Here is a 16,372-nt window from a genome sequence, read left to right on the forward strand (position 1 = left end):
CCAAAATATTTCATATGTTTATGACACAAGATTTGGAAAATAATTTGAGTATATTTATTAATTTGGTTGTCATATATGTATTTTGCTAAAAAAGGTATTACACATGGCATATTTGTTTATCAAGTGCTAAAAATGTATTAACATTTTATCATACCAAAATATGTGCTTTTACACATGCATGCATCTGTGTATGAGACACAAAATTCATTTATAACCTATGTTGATATCAATGATTTGGATACATTTTTAGTACTGCATTTCTAATAAAGTGAAGATTTCCTCCCAAAGGGAATAACAAGCAGTAAGCTTATTGCCCAAAAGGATGTGATTTTCTCAAAATACATTAACTGTGAGGAAGAGAAGTAGTCTGATAAGTAACATAAATTGAACATAATCGAATTCATCAGTAATATTCATAAACCTGCTGTAAGAATGTGTTCAAATTCTTGTGTAGAATGACATTGAGGATTTGGGTGAGAAGGGAAGGCGGAGGGTTTGAGTAGTGAGGTACCAGTTAAAATGAATATTTATGTTGTTGGCTCAACTCTCTTCAGCACGTTTACATTGTCCTCTGTAAGCTGGGCTGATGACCAGTTCAATTCCGGGTTCAATTCAAGGTGTCGAACTCCGTGTCCGGGGTCCGTATGGCCCCAGGACCTGGTTACTTTCAAATGTGCTTCTTTATATTCTTTACCTCACAGTAGTTGAGGCGAGTTGAGTTTGGAAGGAATTTTTCTAGCGAAGTGGTTATAAATTTTTTTTTTAAGTTAGGTACAAGGCCAGGTTTTTAAGGTTGATTTCATGACAATTTGCTGCCAGGATTAATTGACAAAACTCTAGAGGCTGAGTAGTTTTGAAAATATGCATTTTCACTTTGTCAGATGAAAAACTCATTCCAGATTAAAGGAGTCTAGAGATACGGCAGCGAAATACTGTGTGTGAATCTTGATTGACTCCTGGATCAAAACAGTAAAGCACTGAGGGCTGTAGAGCAGGTTCTCGGGTGTGTTGTGCTACTGCAGTTTTGTGGGAGAACGTTCTTGTTCTTAGGGGATATACGCCGAAGTATTTAGAGTTGAAGAATTATGTTGACTGAAACTGACCTTCAAAGGGATAAGCATGAAAAAGCATATATACACATAGAGAGAGGAGGAAAGTAACAGCAACTGATGCAAAGTATTTAAAAAGGGAGAACCTAAGATATACTGGTATTCATTCTATTCTTTTAATTCTGTAGGTTTGATATTTTTTCAAATAAAAAGTTGGAAGAAAATCAATCAATTTCTTCTCTGGAAATACCCAATAAAAAAATAAATAATGTTACTAGTCTTTTCTTTTCTACTTACCCAGAATAGACAGGACATTTTCTCTAGATGAACTGTAAGCCAGATATTTCAAGGTTAATATTGACTTGATTTCTTGGAAATGACAAAAACATTTTTGTCTTGCAGACAAGATAGGAAAGATACTTGTTTCTTGAATACATTGTAGGAATAAATTTGGGGAAAAAACCCTGATATTTTTATAAGAAAATCTACCCTCTCTACAATACCCCCAGCTGCCCTAGGCTGAATCACTGGGCATTCGATACACAATATGCCACCAGAGGCTGAGTCGTTCCTGCTGCAAATCGAAACTGTGCTTCTAAAAAAGAATTTTCTAACCCGAGCCGGAGCCTCAGCCTCCTCAGTGATGTAGCTGTCACAGTGTTATCAATCTGAAGAATTTCCTCACAGAATGCATACTTATAATCATCTCAGCGTCACTAAACAATTCTAAAGAAAAAGGATTTGGAAATACTAAATATGGAATATTAATGACTATATTTTGCTATTGAAAATGCTGGGAGATTGTGTAAATGAAGGAAGCTGTTAATTGTGCTACAATTTTAGTTGGCAAAACAACCATGAAATGCTGTTTATTTACATGTGTTCCACCTTGTCCAAAATGAACTTGAGCCAAATACACAATAAAGGAGAAATTTAAGATGTGAAAAAGGGAATTATATCCATTTGTTACATTGGCACATGTTGGGGCATAAAAAAATCTAAATCCATGAGGCAAGCTTTTAACCGATGAACAGAAATTTAGTTTCAGTATCTAGCAGGTGTCTTCTGAATGGAATCATACCTTTCCAGCTTTGTTTGTTGAGATAATAGGGTTTGAAGTATATGCTTAAAAAATAATTGATGTATTTTATTTTCATTATACATTTGCTTAGCATACATCCACAAAGATAGCAATTTGTTAATTAATTTCATTTATAAACACACCTACCTTTAGAGCCATTTAAAGAATACGGGACTTTATCTCAGATAAATAACTATTTTTCCAGAATAAATTTACTAAGCTGCCTTCCTCAAATCCTGGTATTCTTGCCTGTATTTTTTCATAATTTTAAAATTATTTTTTATTGGATTTCTTAAAAATTGAAGATAGTGCCCCCATTTCAAAGTACTGCCACATCGCCGGTTTCTTGGGGCTCTAAATCACCTTCTGAATCACAGGGTGTGTCTACTTACTGACACTTGGATCTATCGGAAGAAAACATTTTTAGGAGACAAACGTACATATCTATTTTTACGTATCAGATATACAGATTATCAGGTTATGCAGAACACAAGCAATAAGTTAAAAAGCAGAACAAAACTTTAGGATAAAACTTTAAATAATTTTAAGAACATGCTTTCAGTCATATCGAAAAGCTGGCCTAAAAGAATTTGAGTAAAAAACTTCAGCATTTTACAAACCACCATGTGTACCTTCCATCATAATGCTTATTCTTTAAGACAGTTCCTCTATGCATAAGGGAGGCTGAGAAAAGGGAAAATATCATATTACCTCTAAGGAGGAAAAAAATTCCCTACTTCATAGTTAACTGTTTGTTAAGCAGAGAGGATGTTACAATTTATAACCTGCCGATGAAAAGGCAAAATTCTACAGGAGAGCAGCTGAATTTCTCGATTCTTCTATCCTGAAATCAACTTCTGGATCTTGCAATAAGGTATGAGAGGAAGCACTATGTTTGCTTTTTGCCCATTTTAGGCTGGCTGTGCCCTCCCCAGGGGTTAAGAGAACACCCCACCCCCATTATACCCCTGGTCCAGTTGCTGCTTCCTGCCAGGTTTGCTGCAAAACCAAGAGTGAGAACAGGCATCTCTCCTGACCCAAAACACAGGCACAGGTGGGCGGCACATTGTGATCCTCTGGGGGCTTCTCTGGATGTGGTGCTGAGCCCCGGGATCCTAAGAGACTTTCCGCAGAAGACAGTGGATTTTAGTTGTCAGGAGACTCAGGCTTAGCTAGGCCTTCTGTTTTGATAACATAGAAATTATCTCCCCCACTTCAAAACCCAGTTCAATGGTGAGCATCGAGTCACGCAAATAAAGGCTGGATTCTCCACAAAGAGCTTTCTCTTTTTTTGTTTGCGTGGCCCCGACCTGGAGATCACTGTCCTTTCCCACGGGTTCTGTTTTTTCTTCTTACAGAGAAGAAGCAGACGTCCTTACGTTCAGAGCAAAACTGAAGGAAAAGGAAGACTTTCAAAAGAGAGGTTGACTTGCTTATTAAAAGCCCGAACTCTTTTCGGACTCACCACCTTGAACTGCTCGTCAGGCTGAGCGATGGTGATGGGAGGTGAGAAAACTGACAGGGTGCTGGGGAGGCGGCAGCTCGGGGCGCAGCTGGGAGGCGTGGTCGGCATGGCCACGCCCCTTCCAGCACTTGATTTTCTCAGGTCGGTGCTCACCTGGTTTCTAGGCTTGTCTTTCCTGCCAGGCAACGTTTAGTGTGCATCTACTATGTGCACATTTACAAGACACTCTGGACTCACATTTTGTAAAGAGCAGTCTGACTGACCTTTCCTTAATCTTCTACACTACCGAGGATTTTCCATATTAATTTTGATAAACATCATTTTAGTTAGGACCACAGTACCATAAATCAAAGGGACGATCTAAAAGGTAGAATTTTAAGACATCATGATATCAGGGTTGATAATCACTTTTAGCCAAGAGACAATTCCATTCTTTTTCAGTTGAAATACACAGAAAACTTTCTACCAAGCCCCTCCTACCTTTCAATTTTGACCAAGGAAAGCACAAATTATTACTTTCTACCAAGCCCCTCCTACCTTTCAATTTTGACCAAGGAAAGCACAAATTATTAGCTAGTCAATGATCACTGGGTCTTTGTTCCAAGTGCCTAATTATTGCTTGATTAGAGAATCCTCTTCTATCATTGTTATCAATTGGACAGTAAGATTAGGGTTTTTGTTTTGTTTTGTTTTAAGGACATGTCTTTAAATTAATACTATCTTCATACTAGTGCTTCTCCAACTTCCTGAAGTGAAAACCTACCCCAAAGTTGGGATGTTCTTCATAGAAAACCAGAAAATATTACATCACATAAACTAAGAATTTTTTGTGCTAGCAGAAAATCTGACTATATATAGAGTTGGCCCTCCATATCTGTGGGTTCTGTATCCACAGCTTCAGCCAACTGTGGATCAAAACTATTGTTTAAAAAATTCCAGAAAGTTCCAAAAAGCAAAACTAGATATTTGCAACTATTTACATAGCATTTACATTGTATTAGGTATTGTAAATAATATAGAGGTGATTTAAAGTATATGGAAGGATGTGCCTAGGTTACATGCATATACTACGTCATTTTATATTTTGGTATCTGCAAGTGGGGGGAGGGTGTCCTGGAACCAATTCCCCCATAGAAACACAGGGATGACTGTATACAATTACAGCCTTGATTTATGAGTCCTTGGAAACAAGTATTCTTATGCTGAGTTTTTAAGCTTATGCTTTTGTGCTGGTTATTTGTTTTGTCCGTTGCTGGTAGACAGTTGTAGGTTCTAAAAGTTGAAGAAAAATTTATGTGAATAAAATTTGAAATTGAAAACATATTATCCACAAACACTAACTAGGTCTCTCTTGAGGAATGGAAAAAAGCTGCTGGTATTTTATCAGTGGAAACCTGTGACACCTTGGCTACCAGTGTCCTCAGTGGCTTCCTTGATAATTACTCACCTGGATGGTTGTTAGAATGTGAGAAAGGAACAGATGTGGATACCACAGGGGCTACAGCTGTGCACTGTTTCTGTGTGTATCTTGATCCTCAGTTTTCTTCCCATACGTTATTTGGAAGATATATATATATTTTACAGTGAAAGAAATCCCTTTTCTGTCACCTTTCTTATTATCTTCTTGATTACTTTAAATTTTTAAAATTTTGTTTCAGGTTTTTCTCAATTCCCCACATTGAAGAAACAAACAAAAAAAATCACATTTTCAAAACATCAGAAATGAAGTAGAATGAACAGCCGTATGCCTCTGATATGTATTAGGAACAATTTTCTTTTATTATTATTTAAATTATTTTCCATTGCACTCTCTATTCTTCTTTATATTTATTTTGCATTTCTTTCTCTATAATTGTCCTTTTCCCAGTATTATCCCTGTTTTCCACTCCACCCCTGCTCAGATGTTACCAGTGATCACAAACTAGTGCCGTTAGACAAACTATAGAGCATTCATTCGTTTAAATCTCTGACGTTGAGTTCCTGTTCCTCTACCTCGTAACCAATCATCAGTTTTATCTTTTTAAAAGGGGGAGATGAATATTTTAGTAAAAGTGAATTAAAAACACTGACACTTTCAATGAATGGCCAAGCTCAATTTCTAGCTTTCCCCTTTTACTCAGGAAATCGTGAGTGTGTTGAGGGACCAGTTTAGTCTTCAAACAAAATGCAGAAACTCCTCGGTGCCTATTTGCAGAAGTTCCATTGAAAGCAGTAGCTGGGCTGTTGCCAGTGTAACGAGACCCTGATCAAAAAGGATTCAAGAGGGTTGAAAAAAATGAGCTTTACTTTAAAAGACAGTAAAAGAAGGAGAGATGGAGGTTGTGGAGTGAAGGAGGAAATGGCCAAGAAAAGAAAATATTTTAACTTTTACGCCTTGTAATGCTTTGCCTTATGAATCATTATGTCAGCATTTGAAAGTAAGAGAATGCTATCACTCAGATTTTTGCCGTATTTTCCCCCTTCTAATTTTACAAGGCACCTTCTATAGTTTCACATTGGAAGCATTTACTATGGTAAAAAATTCCAACATGTAATTTGAAATGAAAATGGAATTAAAATGAGTGGAATCTAATATGCACGGTGATTGAACACAGATTTACTTCCCACATGCTTTTTGTCCTATCATATTTTGGGGGCTCACTTTATCTTTTTTACAATGTCTTTTGATTTTATGAAGATTCTGTCCTTCAAGCCCACCTTTCCAGTTCATCCTGTAACAAACTGAAAACATTCAATTAAAGTCAGCTATTATAAGAAGATGACTTTCATAGACTTTAAATTTTAACTTTGTACTTAGGGAGAGAGAGAGAGAAAAAAAAAAACCCACACAGCAAGCTCTATTCATTAACAGAATTTTAATTTGTTCATCTTTATGGTAAAGATAAGCAACTGTTTTGTTTAGCTTTGTAGCCTTCCAGGAGAACTTCCTTCTCTGTAATTGAGAATGTTGCATGTGTTTTGGGTTCAGAGAGCAGCAGCAGTAACTGTGGTATCTTTACCATCCCCAGCAACAAGCACAGGCTCATGATGTTCTTTTCCATAATGTACAACTGGAGAGAGAGATGCTTTTGAAAAATAATTGCAGTGAGCGATCAAGTATTTGTTCTCTTGTGGGCCTGCAGAGATTTGCATCAGCTGGGTGTCTGCCTGCTCTAATATTGGAGGAATATGCCTATTCCTGTGGTTGTGTCCACTTCTAAGATCTTAAATTTTACCACTGGCTGAAGTATCAAGAGAGTTTGAAAACCAGCAAATTCTGCAAAAGGTTGACATCCTTTAAAAAAAAAAAAAGGAGGGAAAAGAAATTAAGTGATCACCCAAAGAGACTCTTAACAGAGATGATGAATCAGATTTATGTTGATGTAAATCTACTAAAAAATAGAAAAATTTTAAAGAAAGTTTTCTGCCGAAAGCATGACAGGTCACTCAGCTTATGACTTTCTCTTCATGACTGTCCTTGACAGCTGCGTTTATGACCAAATAAAGCAGATGGCACCTCAGTTTATTATCAGAGAGAGTCAACAAAAGTGAGTTAAGAATGCATTATTTAAATGTTCATGAACGAGCATCTCCACTTAATAGATAAGAATGGCCCAGAGAAGGAAGACAGTGTTTATGTTGTCAGTGAATTTAGGAACAAGCTTTTTTGACTTTAAGACAGTGAAATTTCCAGATAGTACTTTGAATTCATGAGCACGAATTTAAATGTGAGCAGAATATACTTGAGTTTTGCATGAGTGTTCATGCATGTTAGACTAAGCTAACATACAATTTACAATGTTCATACGTAGCTCAAAACATCAGGAATTTTACTTCATCTTTACAAGCATAGGCTGAGTGGCACTTAGCAAATAATTTGGTAGTAATTTTCTACTGTCCCTACAGAAAAATAGTAACATTTCATCTTCTTCCCAGTGAAATCTTTATCAATCCAGGCATTCCCGGAGATCTTAAACCATTGATAAGACTTTTGGTGAATGTTTAGAAAACTTGCATTAAAGACTTTAGGTGCATATAATGCTTTCAATCCTTTTCTGAGTTATCATTTCCTTTTAGGTTTATAAAATCTGCATCTATAGCACACTTCTGTAATATAGTCGCTTCTGAAATAGCACATTATCAGCATATGTGACAACCTAATATATGTTAAATTAATCACCCTAAGTGGCAATATTTGTCAACCTGAAATATGGATTTTATTTCTGCCTGAAAAAAATAGATTAACTAGTGTAAGAAAATCAGAACATTATGGGAATCAGTTTCTGGGAAACAGCATGGTTGGGATGAAGCCAATCTGTTTTTGATATTTGTCTTTGGGGCTTTCACTAAAATGTGATTTGCCAAAGAGCTCCGTGGATGGATGGCATAGACCTACTCATTTTACTTAACAGGTAAAATGAAAACCAGTAACACAAATGATGGGAAGAAGATGGTTAAAAAAGCAGTTCCTCACTATTACCTGTATTTTAATGTTTAAGCCTCAAAACGAGAGTATAAATGGATACACAAAACCTGCCAAATCCTAGTCACTTCAGAAAATAAATGGCACATTGAATTGAATCCATAGTTATCCAATAAATGCACCAGAGGAGAATAATCAACAGATAGCACTTTAAGGTCTTTATTGGTGAAAAGCATACAACATTTATTGCTTTGTTTTCTAACTTAAAAAATGATCCAAATCAGCAGGGAAACTCTTTAAAGGAAAATGCTAAAAATATTCCTTAAAAACACAGGGTGAAAGCTGACATTTCAGACTCAAAAGAAAGTTACATTTGGCAAGAGCCTTACACTCCTGATGTGTTAGTTATGTTTAACTCTGTTTTTTTTTTTTTTAACAAATGACTAAACCTGGACCTCAAGTTTCTTGGGCCAAGACATCATCTTTTATGACACATTTCTACACAAACGTACTCCCCCAAGGTCATCACTCACCTTCTTAAACACCAGGAGAGCACAAGCCAACCTTTTAATTTACGGAGCAAATTTATACACGGGACAAAAAGACACGGTGCTCCTCTTGCGAACGGCCACTAAGCTGCAGAGGCATATGGAGCAGCTCAAGGCGGCGGGGAAGACTTTTATATTCTGCCCATGCGTTTATACTCGCAGTTTTCCTCTCAACCTCTTTTTTCGGTAATGGTTGTAACCAGTGCTGGCACCTTGCTTGAGAAAGTACAAGGAGTCATGGTTCAAAAAAGACAGGGCTGGAAGAGTGGGTTTTCACTGTATAGAAAGCAAAAAACCAGGCACTGGGATGATGAACAAATGCATCTGTGGCCAAGAGTCTATTCTGGGCCTCTCCAGACATGTGACCCCATGAAATTAGGAAGAGAACAACATTCACTGCTACCAGTTTTTAAACTTAAGAATATTTCTGGGAAGAACTTTAGGCTACACATAGTTTTTCACTTCTAATGTTCAACTGGAAATCTCTTTCACCAGAAATGTCTTTGATCCATTTCCCAATTTTTCTGAATTCTATTTTTTTTAATCACCACGTTTTCTTAGTAAGACAAGGAAGATCAAAATGAGAAATAACCAAAATAGGTCAGGGAGAAGGAAGCAGAGAAGAAAAGGTTTGGGGAGGTACAGAGACATGCTAGAGAAAAATAATTCAAGAACTAAATGACCAACTGTCTCTTCTCATTCTCCCCTGTTATAAATCAGTCCTGTTGTCCAACATAAATTTGGAGTATTTGTGGTTGAAAAATTCAAAACCATATCAAAATCTCCCCACATCACATATGCTCTCCTGCCTTTAGCAATATCTACTTCATAGAGATAGAGTGAAAATAGTTGAATGTTTGCCTCGAGAGAGTCAGGAGATTTTTCTAAAGGATACTTGATATTGGTGTGTGCATGTGTGTGTGTGTGTGTGTGTGTGCATGCAGGCACATGCATGTGTGGTCTTTATTCCTGAGGGTCTGGTTCCTTGGCTCTGTACTAGTGTCCCTTCCACAAACAATCCTCCTTCTTGTTCTGAGTTTCTCTTTATTTATTCCTTCCTTCATCAAATATTTATTAAAAAATGGATAGACAACCTTTCACAATTTTTTGGCCTAATTTCAATAAAGACACCAACATTTTGAAGTATTTTGTCACTTCTTCCCCCTTTCTTTCTGTAACTTTGATTCTACATAGGACAAGGAAAAGAAATAGTCATGTGTTTTCTTTAAAACGTATTAGTATTTCTTTCAACAGAACAGCTGACTCATATTCACCCATTCATCATTCAACACAAATTCACCGAGTTTCTACCAGAAACTGGGCATGGTTCTAGCCACTGGCCTGTGACAGCTACTTTTCCAAGTGTCTCCATTAAAATGCTGTTCTTTGGGGCTTCCCTGGTGGCGCAGTGGTTGATAGTCCGCCTGCCAATGCAGGGGACACGGGTTCGTGCCCCGGTCCGGGAAGATCCCACATGCCGTGGAGCGGCTGGGCCCGTGAGCCATGGCCGCTGAGCCTGCGCGTCTGGAGCCTGTGCTCCGCAACAGGAGAGGCCACAGCAGTGAGAGGCCCGCATACCGCAAAAAAAAAAAAAAAAAAAAAAAAAATGCTATTCTTTGGCTCATGGGTTCCTCTTGATTGTCTGATATTTGTGTTAACTTGTTCTCAACTTTTACGTGCTTCCTCATTGTGTCTGGCCTTTAAAAAAAAAAAGCCAGAATTTTCTAAACCATGGTCTGTTGAACACCAGTAGCTCATAGATGTTAATGTGTAAAATTTTAAAAATCCTACAGTAAAATACATTTTGACCCAGTTACACACTCTATCACCTCCTAGGAGACAGATGGCGATACTGAGATATTGAAAGTTCTGCAGAAGGTATGCTGCAAAGCAAACAGTTTAACTGTGTCTAATCTAGTATTCTTCAAACATTTTTAATTGGAGAACTGATTTTCAGGGAACGCGGCACGACAGATTTCCTTTCCGCCTTTTCTTTCCTTCTCAATTTACACATCATCTAGGGACTTCCCTGATGGTCCAGTGGTTAAGAATCCACCTTCCAATGCAGGGGATGTGGGTTCAATCCCTGGTCGGGGAACTAAAATCCCACATGCCGCAGGACAACTAAGCCCACGCTCTCTACAGCCCGTGTGCCACAGCTGGAGAGTCCGTGTGCCGCAAGTAAGACCCAATGCAGCCAAATAAATAAAATAATTAAAAAAAATTTTTTAACTGAGAATGAGTTTCATGAGCTCAACATAACTTCCAATTTAAAAAAAATAATAAACATCGTCTAAATTGAAGGAACATCTTCTGTGTTTGAAATTTACTAAAAGGCCCAGGAAACCTAGATGAGCCAGTTAACGCTCTTCCATCGAATGAGTCAGTAAAATGTGTCTCCACCAGGAGAATTTCATAGATAAAATGTGAAGCTGAAGTTCTGTGTTCCTGACTTTGACTTAGCGATCTGTAGAAATGTCCCATGTGGTAATTACTCCCTCAAGTTTCTGTGGAAAGGATGAGTAACATTGTAAATGTATATGGCTAAGGACTCCTGGCTTCTGAGAGTGTAATTCTGTCCTGTGGCTCTGTAAGCATTGCTGGGCTGGGACTTTCCTGACTTGAATAACTTCTCTCCTCAGTAGAGTCTTAACTGTACCAAAGACGTGAGAATAAATGCAAAAGTATTTTTCAAATATTTTCCTTTGAATAGTCTGCATTATGTGTTGGAGTTTATTCCTTTGATTATGACAACTTTTCCTAGATTCAATATTTCAAATAGAAAGATGAGAAACTTAAAGAAAACCCTGAGTTCACACCCTAGCTCAGGGTCTTATGAACTGTCTTGCCTTCTTGATCCATTACTTACCCTCTCTGAGACACTGAATCCTCCCTGATTAAAAAGGGAGGGGATAGTTAAGTGAGACCTACCTGGTAGAGCTGTGAGGATGGAGTGAGCCACATGTGATTTGGCACAAGACTGCTCTAAGTTGGTCTTCCCCACATATAAATTTCTCACTGGTAAGGGGAGAAAAGGGAAATATTTGAAGCAAAACTGAGCTATGCAAAGGCTTGAACAGATACTTCTCAAAGGAATATATCCAAATGAGCACTATCCCTATGAAAAGCTGTACAGCCGCATTCATCATCAGAAAACCCACATGGTATACCACTATCTAACAATTAAAGGGTGACAATGGAAAAGACCACTTCAACTATTAGTGAGGGTGTGGAGCGACCAGAGCCCTGATAACTGTTGGTGGTGTCAGGGTGTCTTTTGACGGGACCACTTTGAAGATGTGCATCCCTTATGACCCCCAAATTCACCTCTAGGTATACCTACCACATGAAGACACAAAAATCTTCACCCAAAGACAAACATGATTATACTGAGAACAGCATTGTCTGTAAGAGTACAGAACTGGAAATGACCCAAATGTGCAGCAGCTGTAGAATGGACAAATGCATTGTGGTATATTCACAAGATGGACACTGCGAACCATGAAGAAGAAAGAGGATCTGACCCATGCCACAACCCATACAAGTCTCACAAATGGAATTTAAGAAAATTATGTCTGAAGACAGACACAAAAGAGCATATACTGTGTGGTTCTATTTATTTAAGCTTCCCAAACAGGCAATTCATGGTGTTTGAAGAGGATGGGATGGTGACTTGGAGGGGCCATGAGGGGGTCTTCTAAGATGCAGGTAATGATCTGTTTCTTGATTTGGGTGTGATCAGTTAGAATATTTACTTTGCGGGGCTTCCCTGGTGGTGCAGTGGTTGAGAGTCTGCCTGCCGATGCAGGGGACATGGGTTCGTGCCCCGGTCTGGGAAGATCCCACATGCCGCAGAGCAGCTGGGCCCGTGAGCCATGGCTGCTGAGCCTGTGCGTCCGGAGCCTGTGCTCCACAAGGGGGGAGGCCACAACAGTGAGAGACCCGTGTACTGCCAAAAAAAAAAGAATTTTTACTTTGCAAAAATTCACTGAGTTGAAATGATTCTTGAACTTTATATATGTATGTTATACTTCCATAAAAGAGTTTAATTTTTTTAAAAAACCTAAGCACATGACCTTCAGATTCTTCCAGGCAGAGTTACTAAGGATGACAGTGCACAGTGGTCAGTAGAATATCAACATTGATTTCACTCCCCCCATTGTTTGGGTTCTCAATAAGAGGGTACTTTTTCTAGTGCTTGTGTAAAGCACCCCCTTTTCGTGGTGCTATTAACTTCATCTGTGATAAACTCTTTAAAGTAATATTCCCAGGATCCCTAATTTGTTTTTTCATTTTTCAGTAATTGCCTTTGGTAAGATTAGCCAGTCCCTATTGCAAGTAATTCAGTGACTCTTCTGTGGTAGATATTACTGGCAACTGGGAAGAGTTTAGATGTTTTGGAAGCAAAACTTGCTGCACTGTGTGATTTACAGACTTCGTTTTTGGAAAGCAGTTTGTTTTATTCTTTATATCATTCTATTGTTTATATATGGCTTCAGAACAAGTGAAACATATAGTCTGGTTACTGTCAGGGTGTGGAGGATAGCCAAAACAGTGTGGAAATGTAACTTTGTAAGTTCCTTCACGTGACAGTTGTAAGCATGATCTTTCGGAGTGTGTATACAGGGTGCTTGGGTATCCTGTCTCAGGGAAGAGGTGCTGTCACCTTCTAAAAGGAAAGAGAAATAAAATCAGCTCTGGATTTATGCCAAATTACGTTAAAGCCACCTCTAGGTAGTGCCAATTTATTCAGTTTAGATTCTCCAGTGAGTCTTAAGACAAGATCTCAGGAAAGTTCACCCTGGTGTTCTGAAGGAGAATTCTGTTTACAGGAAAAATCCTGATTTTTTTTCCTCTTTGATTATTGACTGCATCTTCATGACACAGTAGAAAGTATGGGTTTTATTGGGTTGATTTGCTGATGTGGCGGACTGTCAATGTTGACTCGATTGCAAAATACGACAAGTTCAAAAATATCTTTGGGGCTTCCCTGGTGGCGCAGTGGTTCAGAGTCCTCCTGCCAATGCAGGGGACGCGGGTTCATGCCCCGGTCTGCGAAGATCCCACATGCCGCAGAGCGGCTGGGCCTGTGAGCCATGGCCGCTGAGCCTGCATGTCCGGAGCCTGTGTTCCGCAATGGGAGATGCCGCAACAGTGAGAGGCCCACGTACCGCAAAAAACAAACAAACAAAACAAAACAAAAAACCTTTGGAGGTAAGCCTTCTTAATAGTCTCACTACACTACTTAACTTTAAATTGTGATTTGTCAAATATGTGTTTTGTGAATAATTCATAGGTAACTAATACTATTTCATTTTATTAATATTCCTTGTCATATCCTAAACAACTACCTTTCCAAGAGCATTTTTTAAAATCAGAACAGAACTTCCATTATACAAATTGACAGAAATTTAAAATCAGCTAGGAAAATTAGCTGGCACATTGATTCAGACTTAAAAGCCTGTGCAAGGATAAAACGTCTCAAGGTTTCGAGTGCACAGGATTTGAAAACAAAACCCCCTCCAAACAGCCTGGCAGCACTGCAGCGTTCTTTTGCTCCCTTTTGCCAGATGGACCACAACTATGGGCTTAACATAAACATTCAGTTTCCTTAAGAAATCATTTCACCGTCAGTGTTCCCAGTAGATGCAATGAGTTTCCATTCCTTAGTGAATTCTAGCTAATGAGCACAGGTAAACCTTTGAGGTTCAGCTTGGCTTGAACCAGGATCCACATGATTAAATGCTTATTCAAAACTCTTTCATCTGGAAGTCGTACAAGAAGTCTTGTTTTACTGCCTTTCTTAAAGCGTTTCAGTATTTCCAGTTTGACTCCCATCTCATACCAGAAGGTGAAAAGACATTGGAAATGATTGCTCTTTCAGTGAATTTCAAAAGAAGTTCTGGGTTTGATTTCGAGTAAACATTTGGCTTTGTTTTCAATTTTCTGACCCGGATGGCTCAGGTTTTTGAGGTCTCTTTATAATAGATATAATTTTATCATGCTGATGGTGACTATACTTGCACAGTAAATTGGAGAATTGAACCAGTTATCCACATAGTTCAAGCTAGAATGTCATTTTGTCTTAATTATATAAATATTTCATGAAACTGAGCATTTGGGATGGACCCATCCCAAATGTTCTAACTCTTCACTGTGTATGGACACAATTTATATTGCTGATCAATTATTTAATACAGTTTTAGTTATATTTTCTCATACGTGGACCAAAAATATATAAAAACTTGGAAAACCTTGAATAATAAGAGCCATTTTTCTACTTAAATATATCCCCCTCACATATCATTTAAAATGTTAGAAAATCTTTTCTCTAATTTTGAGAAGGTAGGCAAAATGATTTCATATAGCTTATTTTACACAAAGTAAGAACATTCTAAGGAATCATCTATATGCATCTTTGGATAAAATGATGTAGCAAAGCAAACACTGTGGGACTAAATGTCTACAATATATGAGGTATGAGGGGGAAGCAAGTGATTTCTTACATGGAATTTGAAAAAACTCTCACAGGCAAGAGATTTCAGCATTTATTATTCACTTGTAATTATTAATTATCAAGGAATCACCCCCTAACTCTTGAAAAGGAAAACACATTGAAACATAGACTTTTATGTTTAGTAAAACATAATTAGATTAGAGGAAGTGATGGATACTAGGTTTGCCCACTTAGCTGGCTCTGCCTCAAAGGATGGAAACCCAGCCTTACTTTAAGAAGTTCAGCCATCCAAAATAAAGTTATTCCAGTGATAATGCCCCATAATGCATCTTTCATATGATTAAGTATTGTTATAATACGTAGAATTGTTATACTACCTGGATAATTTTTGAGTGGAATATTACATTTATCAATACTTTTAGTCAATACAGCCCTTTAAAAGACATGAAATATGATTCATTTTATGTTTAATTTCTTCAAATCAGCTCAAACATGCTCCTATTTAGGAGGAATTTTTCCTCTTCTGGTTATTTCTTTGAGTTTCTTTTAAATACATTTTTCAGTCAATTATTTTTCTGCCCTAGTATATATGAAGTTTTTGAGTTTCAGGGACTCTAAGTGACCTTTTGTTAATATTTCAATTATTCATAATTTCCCCTAATCCATATTCAGGACTATGATATTTCAATATTTCAGGACAAATATCTTCAACTTTGTGCAACTTTGACAATGAAAATATATAAAATAATTATATATATAATATTTTGACATAAAATATAGAACTTGATATAAAAATATTATTTTCTTATATAAAATAATAGAACTTGATTTCTTAAAAAAATTACAAGAAGCTAATCAAAGATTATTGCAAGTACAAATAACTAAGAGAAATGTTTTGATTAAGAATCTGAAGAAAAGATAAAGAGTAAATGTTTGCATCACACAACATGTCAAATAAAATTCTTATTTCAGTCTTGAGAAGTTCTAAGAAGTCCAGTCATAAAATGCCTGGATGTGCTCCCTCAGTGCTGAAACCTAGATATTTCGTTCTGATGGAAAAAATTCCACTGGTGATATGAATTCTTGAACTTAAGGATAAAATGTTAGCTATAAAACCTCTAGAGATGATGAACCAGTTAGGCTTTCAGACTAAATAAACACTTTGATGATGGTTGAGGAATGCAGCAATCAAAGGGTTTCCATTGTTTCCCTTGGGAGTTGGGTGTCCTTTCAGGAATTCTGAAGACAGCACTCACAACCATCATATAAATCAATCTATAAAGTAAATTTCTCCTCTCTCCCAATTATGGCTGTTAATGGTTATCTGTTATTTTGGAGTCATATTCGTTTTTGTTCAGGAAAGCAAGGAG

This window comes from Mesoplodon densirostris, chromosome 6, assembly GCF_025265405.1.
Source record: "Mesoplodon densirostris isolate mMesDen1 chromosome 6, mMesDen1 primary haplotype, whole genome shotgun sequence".
In the NCBI taxonomy this organism is placed as follows: Eukaryota; Metazoa; Chordata; class Mammalia; order Artiodactyla; family Ziphiidae; genus Mesoplodon; species Mesoplodon densirostris.